The following is a 19963-nucleotide window of genomic DNA, read 5'->3' on the forward strand; positions in this document are numbered from 1 at the left end:
CCCAGTGGCTCACACCTATAATCCTAGCACTTTGGGAGGCTTTGGTGGGTGGATTACTTGAGATCAGGAGTTTGAGATTAGTCTGGCCAACATGGTGAAACCCCGTCTCTACTAATACAAATATCAGCTGAACGTTGTGGTGTGTGTCTGTAATCCCAGCTACGCAGGAGGCTGAGGCAGGAGAATCGCTTGAAACCAGGAGGCAGAAGTTGCAGTGAGCCGAGATCATGCCACTGTACTCCATCCTGGGTGACAGAGCGAGATTCTGCCTCAAAAATAAATAAATAAAAAATAAAAATACATTCTGTCAATCAAATATTAAAACTTTTGAAGAAAATTAGAAGAATGTCTATATCAGGATTAGGATTTGTTGAAAAATTATTGAAAAGCTCAAACAGTACAGAAAGGTCAGGTAGAGATCGAGTATGTTAAAAAAGGAAATTGCTGTATGACAAATAACACCATAACAAGGGTAAGAGACAAGCCACAGACTAGAAGATATTTTCATCACATAAACCTGGCAGAGGATTATTATCTAGATATAACAAGAACTAGCATTTTTTTTTTTTTGAGACAGGGTCTTACTCTGTTGCCCGGACTGGAGTGCAGTGGTACGATCTTAGCTCGCTGCAACATCCACCTCCCAGGTTCAAGCAATTCTCATGCCTCAGCCTCCCCAGTAGCTGAGACTAAAGGCACCCGCCACCATGCCCGGCTAATTTTTTTTTTTTTATTTTTAGTAGAGACAGAGTTTCACCATGTTGGCCAGGCTGATCTCGAACTCCTGACCTCAAGTGATCTGTCCACCACGGCCTCTCAAAGTGCTGGGATTATAGGTGTGAGCCACCGTGCCTGGCCTTAAGAACTAACATAAATTGGCTGGGCGCGGTGGCTCACACCTGTAATCCCAGCACTTTGGGAGGCCCAGGCTGGCAGATCACGAGGTCAGGAGATCAAGACCACGGTGAAACCCCGTCTCTACTAAAAATACAAAAAATTAGCCGGGCACAGTGGCGGGTGCCTGTAGTCCCAACCACCCGGGAGGCCGAGGCAGGAGAATGGCATGAACCCGGGAGGTGGAGCTTGCAGTGAGCCGAGATCGCTCCACTGCACTCCAGCCTGGGCGACAGAGTAAGACTCCGTCTCAAAAAAAAAAAAAAAAAAAAGAACTAACATAAATTAATAAGGAAAAATACAGCAATCCACATGCAATATGGGCGAAAACTGAATGTTTACAAAAGGGAAAAAGCAATGAATAAACAGGAAAATATGCTGAATCTTTCTTGTATTAAGGAAATGAAGATTAAAACTAATTATTTCATATTCAGCAGATGGGGGAAAAATTTTAATACCACCTAGTGTTGGGAGGATAGGGAGGAATGGGGACTCATATACTACTGGTTGGAATGCAAATTGCATCTTTATAGAGAAATTGGTCGCTACCTATCAACCTTGAAGAGGCATGTATGTTGGGAGAGCTCCTAGATGTATATCTGAGAGACTCTCAAATAAGGAGGCAGGTACAAGGAGATTGTTTATTGCGACAATGTTTATAATAGAAAATTTTAGCCTGGTGCCTGTAATCCCAGCACTTTGGGAAGATGAGGCTGGCGGATCACCTGAGATCAGGAGTTTGAGACCAGCCTGGCCACTAAAAATACAAAATTACTAAAAATACTACTAAAAATACAAAATTAGCTGGGCATGGTGGCGCATGCCTGTAATCTCAGCTACTTAGGAGGCAAGGCTGGAGAATCGCTTGAACCCAGGAGGTGGAGGCTACGGTGAGCTGAGATTTCAACACTGCACTCCAGCCAGGGCGACAAGAGCAAAACACCGAATCAAAAAAAAGAAAAAAGAAAAAGAAAATGCTGGAAACAACCTAAGTGTCCTTCAGTAAGGAAGGGATAACTGTGGCTTATTCATACAAAGGAATGCTATTCAGCAGTTCAAATGCATGAATTATAGCTACATGGATCCAAAGGATCAATGTTGGACTGTATTTCCCATAGGAAAAAAACTGTAAACTGATCTAAGAGTTATACCACTTGTGTCAGTTTTACCCTCATAAAATAACACTATAGGCCAAGTGTGATGGCTCACGCCTGTAATCCCAGCACTTTGAGAGAACGAGGTGTGTGGATTGCTTGAGGCCAGGAGTTCGAGACCAGTCTGGGCAACGTGGCAAAACCCCTTCTCTACTAAAAATACAAAAATTAGCCGGGCATGGTGGCGGGTGCCTGTGGTTCCAGCTACTCCAGAGGCTGAGGTGGGAGGATCCCTTGAGCCCAGGAGTTAGAGGCTGCAGTGAGTCAAGACCGTGCCACTGCACTCCAGCCTGGGCAAAGGAGTGAGACTGTCTCCAAAAAAAAAAGCCAGTTCTGCTCACTTTTGCCCTGTCTGCTGCCTAGCTTGCAAACATGATGGCTGAGGAGGATCCGTGCCATCCTAAACTACAAGGTGACCTTGATGACAGGTCACACTCTGAGGATGGAGAGGCAGAAACAGCGTCGTAAGGACTGCAGCGTGGCTTTTATGTGAAGCCACCATACTGGCTCCTGAAAGGCCTCCCTATGTCAGGGCTGTTATATGAGAATAAACTCTTGTATTCAAGCCACTCTCGTGCGGTTTCCGTTACTCCTGGGGGAATGCAACTGCTAACTGACACGGCTTCCATATTGTGGGGTCTGACCTAAGCAGACCTGTACTATGATTTTAGTGATTCAATTTTACCTTTGGTCCCATTATTTTGAATGTCAGTTGGGGGATGTTTATTCACAAGACTGCAGATTGCGGACTCCACCACCACCCATGAAGTAATAGAGCATGCATTTTATATTTTCTCTATAGTTTTTTTAATTTTTAAATTTTTTTTAGAGATGGGATCTTGCTGTGTTGGCCAGGCTGGTCTTGAATTCCTGGCCTCAAGTGATCCTCCTGCCTCAGTCTCCCAAAGTACTGGGATTACAGGTGTGAGCCACCACACCCAACCTATCTGTAGTTTTTTAAAAATTATTAAGTAAAGGGTTGACAACACCAAGTACAATACCTTCTGTAGATAAAATATACCCAAATATTAATACAATATCTCCTTAAAAATCATTGAAAACACATACATTTATTTTGTAGCTACTATTATAAGGCGGGAAAGTTTATATTTTCTTTATAGCTGGCACCAGAATACTTTTGACAGAAAAACAAAACAAAACAACAACAAAAAAACAAACAACAACAAAACACCTGTTTCTGTTGGGAAAAATCTATTTGTGTGCTTGGGGTGGAAGCTGCTTCCCTAGAGCCTGAGTATTGGCCGCCCCCAGGCTTGAGGAAATTGAAAACTCCTGTGCATTAGAGAGGAGAGAATTTCCTAACTCCAGGGTTCCTTTTTGTGGGAGGTGGAAGTTTGAGGTGGGATTTGCTGTGTGATAAAGACTTCCCTGGGAAACTACTTGTTCACAGCTCACAGAGTATGAATGTGAGGCATGCCAACTCTGATGGCAGAAACTTAGGGCCAAATAGAGGCAGTAGGAGCAGTGGCAGAAACAAGGGGCCTACCTGTAGCCAGTGTCTTGATGACATTTTGGGGTTCCTCCTGACATCCTCGGAGATAAATGACTCTAGGACATAGCCGGAAGTTCATGATCACTATGGCTGCCAAAGCCATGGACTCAAGTGCTGGAGAGTGGGAAAGTATTACAGACAATTTTATTTTTAAATACGAGAGCCAAAATTCTCAATAAAATATTCATAAAGATCATTTAAAAGTACATTTAAATAGTAATATAGATCAACTAGGTGAGATTCATCTCAGGAACACAAAAACTCAAAAAAAATTTTTAATGCAAAAATGTTAAGAAATCTATGAATATAACTCATATTCATTTGTTAAGAAGGAAAAATATGATTATCTCCACAGACGCCAAAAACTGGAACCACTTTCTCCAGCTTTCCTCCCAACCGGGAGACAGTAAACAAAATGGCAAGTGGAAGGCCGCGATTTCTGTTCTTGTGCAAAACTCATCCTTGGATTCCTATGTCTCTGTTTGGCCCGCCTCTTTCTTGTTGGGTATATTAGGGTGATTCTTAAGGAATTCCTCCCTCGCCACTCACCTCCGTTCCTTTTTTTAAATTTTTATTTATTTATTTATTTATTTTGAGACAAGGTCTTGCTCTGTCGCCCAGGCTGGAGTACAGTGACGTGATCTCGGCTCACTGCAACCTCCGCCTCCCGGGTTCAAACGATGCTCCTGCCTCAGCCTCCCGAGTAGCTGGGACTACAGCCGCGCGCCACCACACCCAGCTAATTTTTGTGTATTTTTAGTAGAGACGGTGTTTCACCATGTTGGCCAGGCTGGTCTGGAACTCCTGACCTCAAGTGATCTGCCTGCCTCGGCCTCCCAAAGTGCTGGGATTACAGGTGTGAGCCACCACGCCCGGCCTTTTTATTAAAGATTTTTAAAGGGGCCACGCTAATCTTCTCTGTATTATTCCAATTTTAGTATACGTGCTGCTGAGGTGAGCAGGACATCTTGTTCCTCTTATACTGCTGCTGGGAGTGGGAATGGGATGAGTCAGGAGCACCTAGAACCTGCTTGGTCAAGAGGATAGTGGGACTCTCCCACGTCACTCTTACTCTTGATGGGAATTTTTTAAGATTATAATATAAGTAAGACCAGTCCCTCCATGCCCTGTCCACAAGTACCTTTTGTAATTGCTACTGCATTATTTTGCTGCTTTTAAACCACTTCTCTACTTGTTGTGAATTTTGAGGAGGTATATCATTTGAGTCTCTCCCCATTTTACCACCGAGGTCTAGAATATGCACTAATTTAAAAAGAGAAATTGGCAACTTTCGTGGGAGGGTGAGGGATCCTTGATTGTCACATATAGATTGATTAAGATCCTATTCTGCTTTTCCCATGGAATGGGAACTTCTGGAGCCTGTGGTCCTAGTATGAGCCTGGCTATCAGGCAATCACAAAGCTCCTATTTGAGGTAAGAAGACACCAGAGGCCAGGCACAGTGGCTCACACCTGTAGTCCCAGAGCTTTGGGAGGCCGAAGTGGGAGGATCACTTGAGGCCAGGAGTTTGAGACTTGCCTGGGCAACGTAGCAAGATGCTATCTCTATAAAAAAACATTAGCCAGGCAGGCTTGGCACAGTGGCTCACTCCTGTAATCCCAGCACTTTGGGAGGCCAAGGTGGGTGGATCACCTGAGGTCGGGAGTTCAAGACCAGCCTGACCAACATGGAGAAGCCCCATCTGTACTAAAAATACAAAATTAGCCAGGCATGGTGGCGCCTGCCTGTAATGGGGGAGGCTGAGACAGGAGAATTGCTTGAACCCGGGAGGCGGAAGTAGCAGTGAGCCAAGATCTCGCCACTGCACTCCAGCCTGGGCAACAAGAGCGAAACTCCATCTCAAAAAAAAAAAAATTAGCTAAGCATTGTGCCATGTGCCTGTGGTCCCAGCTACTCGGGAGGCTGAGTCAGGAGAATCACTTGAGCCCAGAAGTTCAAGATCACAGTGAGCTATGATTGCACCACTGTACTCCAGTCTGGGCAACAGAGTGAGACCCTCTCTCTTTAAAAAAAAAGAAAAATTCAGAAATCAGATACTTTATAGGGAAGGCAGGACAGGAACTGAAGACAGGCCTTTTTATCTGTCTTTGGAACTTGCCACTAAATATTGCAGTAATGACAGCCCCTGAGGCACAGAAGCAAAAGGGATTTAAGAAGGAATTTCTGGAGCCACACATTCAGAACATTAAATGGATTTAGAGTTGTCACCAACTGGTTCCGGTGGCAGGATGCCCAAACACATTCAGATGGGAACCAGCAGTAATGAGTATTGTCAGGAATCATCTGTTAGATTTCTAAACACACACGAACAGGAAGGAGGAAGGACCTCTGTATAGCACTGAAACCAGAGAGACTTGTGCCTCAACCTGGGCTACTCAATCAGACACTCTAGGAAACATGTATTTTTACAAAGCTCTACAGACAATTCTGTTACCCAGTGCTATGGTTTAATGTGTCTGGCAAATGCCAGGTGTTGGAACTGAATCCCCAGTGTGGCAGTTGTGAGGGGCAGGGCCTTTAAGAGGTGATTGGGTCATGAGGGCTCTGCTCTTATGAATGGATTAACCCATTCACGGGTTCATGGGTTAATGGATGAATGGTTATCATGGGAGTGGCACTGGTGGCTTTATAAGAGGAAGAGAGCCTTGAGCTAGCACATGCAGCCCCTTCCACTGGGCGACACCCTCACAACTCCGCAGTCTCCACCAGCAAGAAGGCCTCTACCAGATGCTGATCCTTGACGTGGGACTTCTCAGCCTCCACTGTAAGAAGTAAATTCCTTTCCTTTAGAAATTTCCCAGTTGCAGGTATTCTGTTATAAGCAACAGAAAATGGACTAAGACACCCTGACAGGGCTGAGAACTGTTTCAGTAGAGGCTCTTCTTTTCCTCACCCACTGTGACCAGGGACTCAGGCCTCCACAGTGCTGCAGCATACTACAGTTTCATATAATACGGGCCAGGTGCAGTGGCTCATGCCTGTAATCCCAGCACTTTGGGAGGCCGAGGTGGGTGGATCACCTGAGGTCAGGAGTTCAAGACCAGCTTGGCCAACATGGTGAAACCCCGTCTCTACTAAAAATACAAAAATTAGCCGGGCTTGGTGGTGGGTGCCTGTAATTCCAGTTACTTGGGAGGCTGAGGCAGGAGAATCGCTTGAACCAGGGAGGTGGAGGTTGCAGTGAGCCGAGATGGCGCCACTGTACTCTAGCCTGGGCAACAGAGTGAGACTCCATCTCAAAAACAAAGAAACAAAAAACATAATCATCGGCCAAGCAGAGTGGCTCACGCCAGTAATCCCAACATTTTGGGAGGCTGAAGCAGGTAGATCCTTTGAGGCCAGGAGTTCAAGACCAGTCTGGGCAAGAATCACACCACTGCACTCTGGCCTGTGTGAGACTCTTGTCTCTTAAAAACAAAAATAAAAACCAAAAATTGACATAATAATGATATTTATGACTGATAACAAATACTGAGACATACAAGAATTTTAGGAATCTCATACAATTTTGGAATACATATTGATAATACATTTATATAAATACAACTCAAAGAAGGTTAAATACCATTTCTCATTTAACAATGCTTCCCATATAATTATTTACATAGTAAATAAGCCTAACACATCTCTCTTGGACTCCCAGGGGTCCTTTTTGGAACCTCTAAAAGTTAGTTCGAGGTTAAAAGGACAATTTTAGAATTTAAAATTTGACTTTGGGAAGTTTATCCAATATGAAAGGTTTAAAACACTTGATCAAAATAGGAGTACAGGTCACTGCAAAGTAATAGTCATTCATTCAGCTAAAGTGATAATTCAGATTTCAAAAAGCAAAAACCTTTACTCTTTGATAGAGAGACACTCAGTTTTTCAAACAATCAAAAGACCTAATGAAGACAGCATAAGACCAACAGAATCTGTCTCTCCTTCTCCCCTTTTTTACAGTTGATCTCAGAGGTAAACAAAATCTTTTGCTTTTATTAATACTACACAAAAATCTCATTCAAAAGAGATAATCAGCTTCTACTTTTGCATTAGTATTTTGTTTTGTTTTGTTTTTGAGACAGAGTTTTGCTCTGTTGCTCAGGCTGGAGAGCAGCGGCATGATCTCAGCTCACTGCAGCCTTCACCTCCCAGGTTAAAGTGATCCTCCTGCCTCAGCCTCTCAAGTAGCTGGGATTACAGAGGTGCAATATCATGCCCAGCAAATGTTTGTATTTTTAGCAGATACAGGGTTTTTCCATGTTGCCCAGGCTGGTCTCGCACTCTTGGACTCAAGTGATTTCCCCACCTTGGCCTCACAGAGTGCTGGGATTACAGACGTGAGCTACCATATTATGCTGCATTAGTGTATTATTAATAGTTAGGCCAATTTCAACAAAGCCTTATAAATAGATGCATCCAATTTCAATAAACTTTGACCACACAAAGTAAGATTTCTGTTTACCTTTTATAACCTCTTACAAGTTTTCTCATTCTTTTTCCCTCCAACTTTCCATATCTATTCATCTAAACTAGACAAAATTACTTCTCCTGTAGCAAAAACTGCATTCTCATGCCTTTCCTATCACCCTCCTCACCAAAAACACATACTTTTCTTATACACTCTATATACAGAAGTGTTTCTCTCAGTTCTAGTTGTTTTAGTTATATATTAACTATAATTTTAACCCTTAGTAGCCCTATTTTTCAGTGAAAAACCTAGGGAGTAAGCTATTTTAATTGTTATGTATCGGGGCAGAGCCCAGGACAGAGGCCAGAGCTGTAAAGACAATACCCAGAGGATCCAACCCTTCCCAGAATGGCCAGGAAATCCTGCTGGCCCAGGGAAGATGGGCCCAGGCACTGCAGACACACGTGGGTCCCCAGGCCTCACCATGGCCACTGTGTAGACTCCAGAATCAAATGGCTTAAAACCTAAGTCATAAAGTCACAGACAAATCAAGCAAGTTTGAAAAATATCTCCTAGCACTTTGGGAGGCTGAGGCGGGAGGATCTCTTGAGCCCAGGAGTTCAAGATCATCTGGGGCAACATAAGGAGATGCCATCCCTTCAAAAAGTGAAAAAAAAATTAGGCAGGTATGGAGGTATGCACCTGTAGTTCCAGCTACTCAGGAGGCTGAAGTGGGAGGATAACTTGAGCCTGGGAGGCCAAGGCTGTAGTGAGCCTTGATCGTGCTGCTGTGTTCCAGCCTGGGCAACAGAGCAGGACCGTGTTTCAAAGACAGTAACAACAACAAGAAAAATTGCAGAAGGTGTTAACAGGTTTACAACCTTAAAACATACCACACAGACAGTATAAACTCGTCTAAACCAATAGACTCAGACAAAATGTCTAAATTAAATTCAGACGATGTTTTTATTGTATCAACAATATTAAAACTGGTTTTATTTACCAAAGATGTTGCATGAATTTGAAATGCATTTGGGCTAATTTACTTCATTTATAAATGCTAATTTATTTATAAGTCAGTTTGGTACCATGTAGACAATATACAAGCAGACACGTATATATAAAAATACATGCAGACGGCTGGGTGTGGTGACTCACGCCTGTAATCCCAGCACTTTGGGAGGCCGAGGCTGGCGGATCACCTGAGGTCAGGAGTTCAAGACCAGCCTGATCAACATGGAGAAACCCCATCTCTACTAAAAATACAAAATTAGCTGAGCGTGGTGGTGGGCGCCTGTAATCCCAGCTACTCAGGAGGCTGAGGCAGGAGAATCGCTTGAACTCGGCAGGTGGAGGTTGCAGTGAGCCGAGATCCCGCCATTGCACTCCAGCCTGGGCAACAAGAGTGAAACTCCGTCTCAAAACAAAACAAAACAAAAAAAAACAAAACATGCAGACGTAAATAACATAAATAAAGGTCTTATAGCTTTGATTTCAAAATTATAGCCATGAGACTGGTAAAACTCACTAGTTTAAAAGGACAGGTGGATTAAACTGTGTCTCTGTAAATGGAACAGATTAGAGTTTATCTGTCTCACATAGTTGAAGCCTTTACTGAGATAATAATAAGAGATAATAATCTCTAATTATCAGATTTCAACCAGGAAAAACAGCCAATATTTTTGGCTTTTGAACCTTTTAACCAAAAGGAAGTGGCTCCCTAACTGGAAATCAAATCCAGTCCACAGTGGTGAAAGCGCAGAATTTTAACACCTAGGCCACAAGGTGCAGTGGCCGCCACTACAAATCCTGCAGGGACTCCAAAGCAGGCAGCTTGAGCGTACAAAGGATTTTAACTTGGTTTTCTGTCGGATTTTTGTTCTGAAACTTTTGTTAGGAAAATGTCTAAGGCTAGCCATGATACTATTAGTGCCTTTCTTTTAATTTGATCTTTACCTAAACACAAATAAGGCACTTGTTTGGAATGAGAGGTCTCTAAAATAGTTTTAGTTTAGGGGGCCTTTGTAACTTAAAGAATCAATCTTTTGGCCACTAATGATTAGAATTTCCTGAGATGTGGCCCCAGGCACGGTGGCTCAAGCCTGTAATCCCAGCACTTTGGGAGGCCAAGCGGGGGGGTGGATCACTTGAGGTCAGGAGTTCAAGACCAGCCTGCCAACATGGTGAAACCCTGTCTCTACTAAAAATACAAAAATTAGCTGGGTATGGTGGCTTGCCTCTGTAATCCCAGTTACTTGGGAGGCTGAGACAGGAGAATGCTTGAACCCGGGAGGCGGAGGTTGCAGGGGGCTGAGATTGAGCCACTGCACTCTAGCCTAGGTGCCAGAGTGAGACTCTGTCTCAAGAAAAAAAAAAAAAGAATTTCCCGAGATGTACTTATGCAAATAGCAACTCAATCTAATAAGCCTCTTCATGGAATGCCCAGGAGGTTATTTTCCAGGTTTCAATTAAGTTTTTACCAATAAACAAGAGGTGCTTCTTGGAGAGGGCATGGAACAGGCAGCCTCAACGATCCCCATCCTCACAAATTCACTCCCAGGAATAGACTAAGGCAGCAAAAGGCTCTTGTTGCCACAGATGATAAAGGATGGTGTTTTTACATACAGTGCCTCTAGTATCCCACAAATTTGTGGGGGGCCACCAGTCATACACCTATTAATCTGTGACACGAGGCAGGCTCTCCCGGGATTGGTCTTTCCCAGGACTAACCAGGCAGCAAGGGTTGAGACAACAAAAGCACCTTATAAATAGGGCCCGTTGGCGCAGTGGCACGTGCCTGTAATTCCAGCTACTCAGGAGGCTGATGCAAGAGAATCGCTTGAACCTGGGAAGCGGAGGTTGCAGTGGGCTGAGATCACACCACTGCACCCCAGCCTGGGTGACAGAGCAAGACTCCATCTAAAAAAAAAACAACGACAACAATAAAAAAAACTGCAGGGCCAGCTGGCACAGTGGGCTTCTGGGGGTTCTAGGTCCATGTTCTACCCTGGGGCGCCCCTCTTTATGACAGATCAATACCAAAATACAAGGGAAAAGACTGAGAGAGAAAGGATCAGACAATACGAACATTCATGCCTAAAAATACACCAGAATCGCTACGTAACCCAAGACTAGTCACACAAATCCTTTTCTCCAATTAATCAAGATTTTAGGCAAGGGAAAAGAGGCAAACAGTGATTTCTGCTGTCTGCTTGACCGGATTTCACGGAGAGAGGCCTGGAGCCTGGCTGGTAGGAATTTCTTACCCTTCTGATGCTTTGTCAGGTCCTGGGTTCCCTGGACTGTGGCTTCCAGAAAAGTAGAGCAGCTTTAGGATCCTGTCTGTGACGCCAGCACTGTGGGGGCCAAGGGAAACCTTCCCGAAGGTTTGCTGAACATCAACAGACAAAGGCAGATTATTAAGAGACAAAGCATGCAAATCTATTAACATGAACAGGGGAAAATCACAGAGCGATTATCCCAGCTTCCCAGTGAAGCACAGAAGCTTTTCTGGGTTTTTTTTTTTTTTTTTGAGACAGAGTCTCGCTCTGTTGCCCAGGCTAGAGTGCAGTGGCGCCATCTCGGCTCACTGAAACCTCCACCTCCCAGGTTCAAGTGATTCCCATGCCTCAGCCTCCAGAGTAGCTGGGAATACCCCACCACCACACCCGGCTAATTTTTTGTATTTTTAGTAGACATGGGGTTTGGCCATGTTGGCCAGGCTGGTCTTGAACTCCTGACCTCAAGTGATCCACCCACCTGGGCCTCCCAAAGTGTTGGGATTACAGGCATGAGCCACCAGGCCCAGACTTTTCTACCACTTTGAAATTACAGAAAAAATGGGGGCTCTGAGCATGGCCCCAAAAAGTTTATGGTGGTAAGTCAGGTGACAGTGGCAAGACAGATTATGGAAGGGACAGAAGAGGATGCCTGGCTAGCAAAGGTGGTCTTGTTATGCAGCTGAAACCTCACAGGTAGCAGCCCTCCGAGAGAACAGGTGGGAAATATTCCTTTCAGATCTTGAGAGATGTCAGACTCTCAGTTCATCTTTCCTAGATCTGGACCAGCGAGGAGCTCAGAAAGCCTGGCTGCAGGGATGCAGATTTGCTCTACAGATGCAAAGCTCAATGCAAAAGACAGCTTTGCAGGGCTGTTTGGCTCTCTGAAGAGCTCTCTCAAAATATGTCAACAAAGCATATTTTGGTGTGAAGTATTTTGGTTTCCTTCAATATCTCAGGACCTTTGGAGCTTAAAATCAAGTTATCTGACCAGACCTATGATCTGATTTCTTTTGAGAACTTAGAAGAAAACTTAGAATGAAATAACAAGAACAGGCCATGAGAATGTGGGAAAATGAGAGGCTGGAGTTGGATGTTTTGATCCTCAGAATCCTCATTCAACAAATGAGGAGTAAAACACTGTATATATAGTATATGTCTCTACATACAGATATATAGAGTTGCTGGATTAATGTATTTGGGACATTCTTAGGTTAAAAAATTAATTTTTAAATCTGAACTGTAAATATTACTGGGTGTCCTGTATTTTTATTTGCTAAACCTGGCAGCCTTAGTAATTGTAAACAAAAAAATTAAATATAAGGTTTGCTAAATCCTGTTAATCAATTTCAATCATTTTCTCCAAAACCTTCCTAGGGGAAATTACTCTGTTTTAAGAGGGCCAAGGTGTTAAGTCGCGCTGACTAAAATTTGCTAACTGACCTCTAGAGGGAGCCAAACTGATAAAGAAACCGAAATGACATCCTAAATCCAGTGAACTTCTCTCTCGCTCTGTTTTTTTTTTTTTTTTTTTTTTGATGGAGTCTTGTTCTGTCGCCCAGGCTGGAGTGCAATGGCGCGATCTTGGCTCACTGCAACCTCCACCTCCCGGGTTCAAGCGATTCTTCTGCCTCAGCCTCCCGAGTAGCTGGGATTACAAGCTCGCACCACCACCCCTGGCTAATTTCTTCTGTTTTTAGTAGTGACTTTTAATATTTTTCGTAGACATGGCCAGGTGCGGTGGCTCACACCTGTAATCCCAGCACTTTGGCAGGCCGAGGCGGGCGGATCACGGGGTCAGGAGATCGAGACTATCCTGGCTAACATGGTGAAACCCCGTCTCTACTAAAAAAATACAAAAAAAAATTAGCCGAGTGTGGTGGCAGGCACCTGTAGTCCCAGTTACTCAGGAGGCTGAGGCAGGAGAATCGCTTGAACTAGGGAGGCAAAGGGTCCACTGCACTCTAGCCTGGCAACAGAGCAACACTCTGTCTCAAACAACAACAACAACAAAATGATGCCATTATAACAATCTATGACCCAGCCAGGTTTGTCTCAAAATATAAAGAGGAAGAGGCCGGGCACAGTGGCTCACCCCTGTAATCCTAGCACTTCGGGAGGCAGAGGTGGGCAGATAACTTGAGGCCAGGAGTTCGAGACCAGCTTGGTCAACATGATGAAACCCCGTCTCTAGTAAAAATACAAAAATTAGCTGGGCGTGGTGGTGCGCACCTTTAATCTCAGCTACTCAGGAGGCTGAGGCAAGACAATTGCTTGAACCTGGGAGGCGGAGGTTGCCGTGAGCCGAGATCATGCCACTGTACTCCAGCCTGGGCAAGAGAGTGAGAGTCTGTCTCAAAAAAAAAAAAAAAAAAAAAGAGCATTTGGGGCCGAGTGTGGTGGCTCATACCTGTAGTCCCAGCATTCTGGGAGGCCAAGGCATGAGGATCCTTGAGGGGTTCAATGCCGGGCTGTGTAACATCTCTACAAAAAACACATTAGCTGGGCATGGTGTTTCATGCTGGTAGTCCCAGCTGCTCAGGAGGCTGAGGCAGGAGGAACACTTGAGCCCAAGAATTGGAGGCTGCAGTGAACTATGCACCACTGCACCCCAGCCTGGGTGATAAATACCCTGTTTCATTTAAAAAAAATAATTTTAATTAATTATTTAATTCAAATAAAGAGGGAACACTTGGAATTTAGAAAACCCTATCTCTTCAAAAGCCTATTTTGCAAGTCTGTGATCTCAGAAAATTTCAAAAGCAAACACTAGACTGCAAAAATTGAACATTTACTCTTTCTCTTTGCCTTTTTTTTTTTTTTCTTTGACGGAGTCTCACTCTGTCTCCCAGGCTGGAGTGCAGTGGCACGATCTTGTGCCTCAGCCTCCTGAGTAGCTGGGACTACAGGCGCATGCCACCAGGCCCGGCTAATTTTTTGTATTTTTAGTAGAGATGGGGTTTCACTATGTTGGCCAGGCTGGTCTTGAACTCCTGACCTCAGGTGATTCACCAGCCTCGGCCTCCCAAAGTGTTGGGATTACAGGCGTGAGCCACTGTGCCCGGCCTTGCCTTCTTGACACAAAAATTATAATCCTGCATGAGGCAGATGCATGATGCCAACAGAATAAGGAAAGGTCATATACATGTCAGGAGACCCAAGCATATTATGTATTTAATATCCCAATAATGTCCCTTACAATGTTATTCAGTGTCACAGCCAATCTGGCTTCATCAAGTACATTTTTTTTTTTTTAAGAGAGATGGGGTCTTGATATGTTGTCCAGGCTGTAGTGCAGTGGCTATTCACAGATGTGATCATAGCACACTGTGGGCTCTAACTCCTGGGCTGAAAGTGATCGTCCCACCTGAGCCTCCCCAGTAGCTCTCTGCTAATTTCATTTCTTTTTTTTTTTTTCTTTTTGAGACAAGGTCTTTCTTTGTCACCCAGGCTGGGCTGCAGTGGCTATTCACAGGCATGATCATAGTGCATTGTAGCCTCAACCTACCAGACTCAAGTGATCCACCCATCTCAGTCTCCTGACTAGCTGGAACTACAGGCACATGCCAACACACTTGGCTAGTTTTTTTTTGTTTTTGTTTTTTTTTTTTGTAGAGACAGGGTCCCACTTTGTTGCTCCAGCTGATCGTGAACTCCTGGGATTAAGCAGTCCTCCCACCTCAGCCTCCCACACTGCTAGGATTACAAGTATGAGCCACCACACCCAGCTCCTGCTAATTAAAAAAAATATTTTTTAGAAACAGGGCCTGGCTATGTTGTCTTAATCTCCTGGCCTCAAGCAATTCTCCTGCCTCAGCCTCCCGAGTAGCTGGTACCACAAGTGCATGCCACCATGCCCGGCCTCAAGTACTTTCCTACGTCTAATGTTTAGCCAGTAGTTATTCAAATCCAAGCAAAGAAAAATAATTCCTAACCTCTTAGCACTCACATTCTTGATTAGAATATATGCCATGTCCCTATTATCTGGAGGTCATCCTTTGGGGCCACTCTAACCCTCCACAAACATCAGAAAAAAAAACAATGGAAAATATTCCTCAGTGCCTGAAGTAACTACATTAGAAGACGATTTAACCAGCAGTCTAACTGGTAAAAAAATTGTTCTAAAATAATTTTCATGTGATCATCCATTGTTAAAAATTAGGTCATTGCAGGCTGGGAGAGGTGGCTCACACCCATAATCTCAGCACTTTGGGAGGTGGGTCACTTGAGGCCAGGAGTTCAAGACCAGCCTGGCCAACAGATGAAACCCCGTCTCTACTAAAAATTCAAAAATTGGCTGGGCACGGTGGCTCAATCCTGTAATCCCAGCACTTTGGGAGGCCAAGTCGGGCGGATCACGAGGTCAGGAGATCGAGACCATCCTGGCTAACATGGTGAAACCCCGTCTTTACCAAAAATACAAAAAAAATTAGCTAGGCGTGGTGGCGGGCGCCTGTAGTCTCAGCTACTTGGGAGGCTGAGGCAGGATAATGGCATGAACCTGGGAGGCAGAGCTTGCAGTGAGCTGAGATCGCGCCACTGCACTCCAGCCTGTGCAACAGAGCGAAACTCCATCTCAGAAAAAAAAAAAAATTAGCCGGGCATGGTGGTGCATGCCTGTAATCTTAGCTGCTCAGGAGACTGAGACAAGAGAATCACTTGAACCCGGGAGGCAGAAGCTGCAGTGAGCCAAGATTGCGTCACCGCACCCCAGCCTGGGTGACAGAGCGAGACTCAAAACAAACAAACGAACAACAACAACAACAAAACCACATCCAAAGATATTAGAGATAGATCAATATTTAAAATTTATTTGTTATTGTTTAGAGACAGAGTCTCACTCTGTCACCCGGGCTGGAGTGCAGTGACATGATCATAGCTTACTGCAGCCTCCAACTCCTGGGCTCAAGCAACCTTCCTGCCTTAGCCTCTCAAAGCACTGGGATTACAGTTGTGAGCCACCATGCCTGGCCTGACTTAAAACATTGTAATCATTATGCTTTTTTAGAATTAAGATATTTAAACTTCAGATATATTCATCATTGAAATGGGTCAAGTTGCAGATTTTCTGGTAATACATTTATTTTATGAAAACCAATAACCTGAAATGATGCACTTGATTGGGTGGACAGCAAAGCTATGTCTGCTATTATATACTATATACTAGGATGCAAGTTCTATGAAAGCCAAAACTTTGTTTTGTTCAGCCGCTCATCCCTGCCACCAAGAACAGAGTCTGATATATAATAAACGCAAAATAAATGTTTTTTGAATGAATTAATGCATGCTAACTCATTTTTCAAAATTTATGTTTAATTGTGGCAATATACACATAGCATAAAATTTAACATCTTAAAATTTAACATTTTTTTGGTTGTTTTTTCGTTTGTTTATTTGTTTTTTGAGACAAGGTCTCACTGTCACCCAGACTGCAGTGCAGTGGGGCAATCTCAGCTTACCACAGCCTCCACTTCCCGAGTTCAAGTGATCCTCCCAACTCAGCCCCCCAAGTAACTGGGACTACATGCACATGCTACTATGCCTGGCTAATTTTTGTATTTTTAGTAGAGATGGGGTTTTGCCATGTTGGCCAGGCTAGTCTTCAACTCCTGAGCTCAAGTGATCCACCCGCCTTGACCTCCCAAAGTGCTGGGATTACAGGTGTGAGCTACCGTGCCCGGCCAACATCTTAACCATTTTTAAGTGTATAGTTTAGTTTGTCTTGCAGTACTGAATCTCTATACCCATTAAAAAACAATGCTCCACTTTTCCTCCCTTCAGTGCCTAGAAACCACCTTCTACTTTCTATCTCTATGAAGATAGAGAACTCGAGGTACCTCATATCAGTGTAATTACACAGTATGTGTGTCCTTTTGTGACTGGCTTATTTCACATAAGCATAGTGTCCTCAAGGTTCATCCATGTGGCATGTCAGAATTTCTTTCCTTTTCAAGGCTGAGTAATATTCCATTGCATGGATATATCACCTTTTCTTTATCCATTCGTCCATTGATAGACACTTGGGCTGTGTCCATCTTTTGGCTATTGTGAATAATGTTATATGAAAATAGATGTTCAAATGCTGAAGATCTTCCTTTCAATTTTTTTGATCGGTGGGGGTTTTTATATCCAGGAGTGTCATTGCTGAATCATGTGGTAATTCCATTTTTAACTTTTCGAAGACCTTCCATACTGTTTTCCATAATGGCTGCGCCATTTTACATTTTCTCCCACAATGCACGAGCATGTTTCTAACTCCTAAGTTTGGTGATCTGGTTTCCAGGTGTGGTGCCGAGGAGCAGCAGGACATTAAGAGGTGTTAGCAGGTAAAACAATAGGACAAAGTATCATCTGGCAATCTACTACTGAGAGACAAGAATTCCAAGAAGCAAAATTAGTACTAGATTATTACAATATTCAATCACGATGCTTTCAGTGGTGTTCTGGAGATGCCATGAAAAAAGTCATGTTGATTTTTCACCGTACAAGGAGGCAGGCATCTATCTATTTCACAGAAAGACATCCATTGATTCTCAATTATGTAAGTATTGTCATACTTAATTTTGTTGTTTAAAAAACTAAGAATTCTATCAAATATGGTGAAATTTTCAGCCAGATGCAGTGGCTCACGCCTGTAATCCCAGCATTTTGGGAGGGTGAAGCAGGTGGATCATGAGGTCAGGCGTTCAAGACCAGCCTGGCCAGCATAGTGAAACCCCGTCTCTACTGAAAAAAAATACAAAATGTTAGCCAGGCGTGGTGGCGGGTGCCTGTAATCCCAGCGACTTGGGAGGCTGAGGCAGGAGAATCGCTTGAACCTGGGAGGTAGAGATGGCAGTGAGCCGAGATCGCGCCACTGCACTCCAGCCTGGCTGACAGTGCGAGGCTCTGTCTCAAAAAAAAAAAAAAAAAAAAAGCGACATTTCCAAAGGACTGGTGGTCATTTTCATTTATCCAGAAATGTCATTTATAGGGGATGTATCCCTTCCCTATGATGCCCCATTAGTGAGATGTTACTGCTTCCATATACAATAATGAATCATATGGATACCCTCCTGTATTAGTTCATTCTTGAACTGTTATAAATACATACCTGAGACTAAGTAATTTATAAAGAAAAGAGGTTTAATTGGCTCATGGTTCCACAGGTTATACAGAAAGCATGATTCTAGCATCTGCTCGGCTTCTGGAGAGGCCTCAGGAAACTTACAATCATGGCAGAAGGTGAAGGGGGAGCCCACAGGTTACATGGCCAGAGGAGCAAGAGCGAGAGAGAGGAGTTGCTATGTACTTTAAAACAACCCGATCTTGCGAGAACTAGCATCAAGGGGCTGGTGGTAAAACATTCTGCCCCATGATCCAATCACTTCCACGGGTCCCCACCGCCAACACTGGGGATTACAGTTTCACATAAAATCTGGGCGGGGACACAGATCCAAACCATATCACCTCCCAAATATAAAATGTCATGCTATAAGGACAAATACTAAGCTAAAATGATACTTTTAGTTCATAGTGTTTGTGTCATTGTGAAATATTTATTGATTAAGAGGGAATCTGGCCAGACACAGTGGCTCACGCCTGTAATCCCAGCACTTTGGGAGGCTGAGGCAGGTGGATCATCTGAGGTCAAGAATTCGAGATCAGCCTGGCCAGCATGGTGAAACCCCGTCTCTACTAAAAATACAAAAATTAACCCGGCATGTTAGCACACACCTGTGATCTCAGCTACTCGGGAAGCTGAGGCAGGATAATCTCTTGAACCCAGGAGGCGGAGGTTGCTGTGAGCTGAGAACGCACCACTGCACTCCAGCCTGGGTGACGGAGCGAGATGCCATCTCAAAAAAGAAAAAAAAGAAAAAGAAAAGAAAGAAAAGAAGGAATCTATTTAGCAAGGAAAAACCTTGCTTGGGAAGTAAGTTGATCTTTAGACATGTGTGAAATAGGATACTTGAGGGTGAGGATAAAAATCAGGGTATTCTAGGTTTCCTGAAGCTGTGTCCTTTCTCCATTCAACTCATCTTTTATCAACCCAAATTTACAGGCCAAACCATTGAAGAATGACAAGTCTAACCTCTAATTACCATGGGGGGTAGAGCGAGGAGGAGATGGTGCACTGTGCACAGAGCACCAGGAACCCAAGGGAAGTTAGGGGAGACCCAGGCCCTGAGGAGGGCCATGACCTAGTGATGACACACAAGGGGCATTATTACAGTGTATGCAGGGTGCCCCTGGGAGGGATGGGTGTGTGGGAGTCAGGAGAGATGTGAGCCTCGTACCAGGAAGAGCATACTGAGGCCACCAGGTTGAAAGCCGCCTGGCTAGGGGGCTTGTCCAGCGACAGCAGGGGCAGAGGCATGGAGGTGAGCTCTGTGTGACAGGAGCCAGGCCTGAGAATGCTCGGGGAGGAGGGGGACTGGGGAGTTAGGAGTCATGTTTGTGAAAAGCTTGCTCGGGGGGTGCACTAGCAGAGACTGCAGCCAGGAGACTTGAGAGGTCGGGAACAGGGCACCATCTAGAGAAGGTGTGGAAATTGAGAATAGGGCCAGGAACAGTGGCTCATGCATGTAATCCCAGCACTTTAGGAGGCTGAGGTGGGAGAATCACTGGAGCCCAGCAGTTTAAGACCAACATAGTGAGACCCTGTGTCTACAAAAAGTTTAAAAATTAGCCAGGCACGGTGGTGCACACCTATAGTCCCAGCTACTTGGGG

The 19963-nt window shown here is 44.3% G+C and overlaps 1 protein-coding gene and 1 long non-coding RNA gene across 8 annotated transcripts in view; one reads left to right on the forward strand and one right to left on the reverse strand.

Annotated features, from left to right (window-relative positions):
* The window catches only part of LOC129006051 (uncharacterized), a 112425-nt gene that overhangs the window by 6909 nt on the left and 85553 nt on the right, over nucleotides 1-19963 (reverse strand). For 2 of the 3 annotated variants that reach the window (XR_008491894.2, XR_008491895.2), the window contains exons 2-3: nucleotides 11239-11363; nucleotides 3556-3675 (exon numbers count right to left, since the gene is read on the reverse strand). This is a non-coding gene — a long non-coding RNA (uncharacterized LOC129006051). Of the gene's footprint in view, nucleotides 1-3555; nucleotides 3676-11238; nucleotides 11441-19963 lie in introns of those variants that run through there. The other variant, XR_008491893.2, reaches the window with a different exon arrangement.
* The window catches only part of CCNY (cyclin Y), a 305685-nt gene continuing 305171 nt past the window's right edge, over nucleotides 19450-19963 (forward strand). For 4 of the 5 annotated variants that reach the window (XM_054435228.2, XM_054435231.2, XM_054435229.2 and 1 more), the window contains exon 1: nucleotides 19467-19613. The gene's annotated coding sequence lies outside the window, so the exon portion shown is untranslated. Of the gene's footprint in view, nucleotides 19614-19963 lie in introns of all 5 variants that reach the window. The other variant, XM_054435230.2, reaches the window with a different exon arrangement.

The sequence above is a fragment of the Pongo pygmaeus genome, chromosome 8 (assembly GCF_028885625.2).
Source record: "Pongo pygmaeus isolate AG05252 chromosome 8, NHGRI_mPonPyg2-v2.0_pri, whole genome shotgun sequence".
NCBI lineage: Eukaryota > Metazoa > Chordata > Mammalia > Primates > Hominidae > Pongo > Pongo pygmaeus.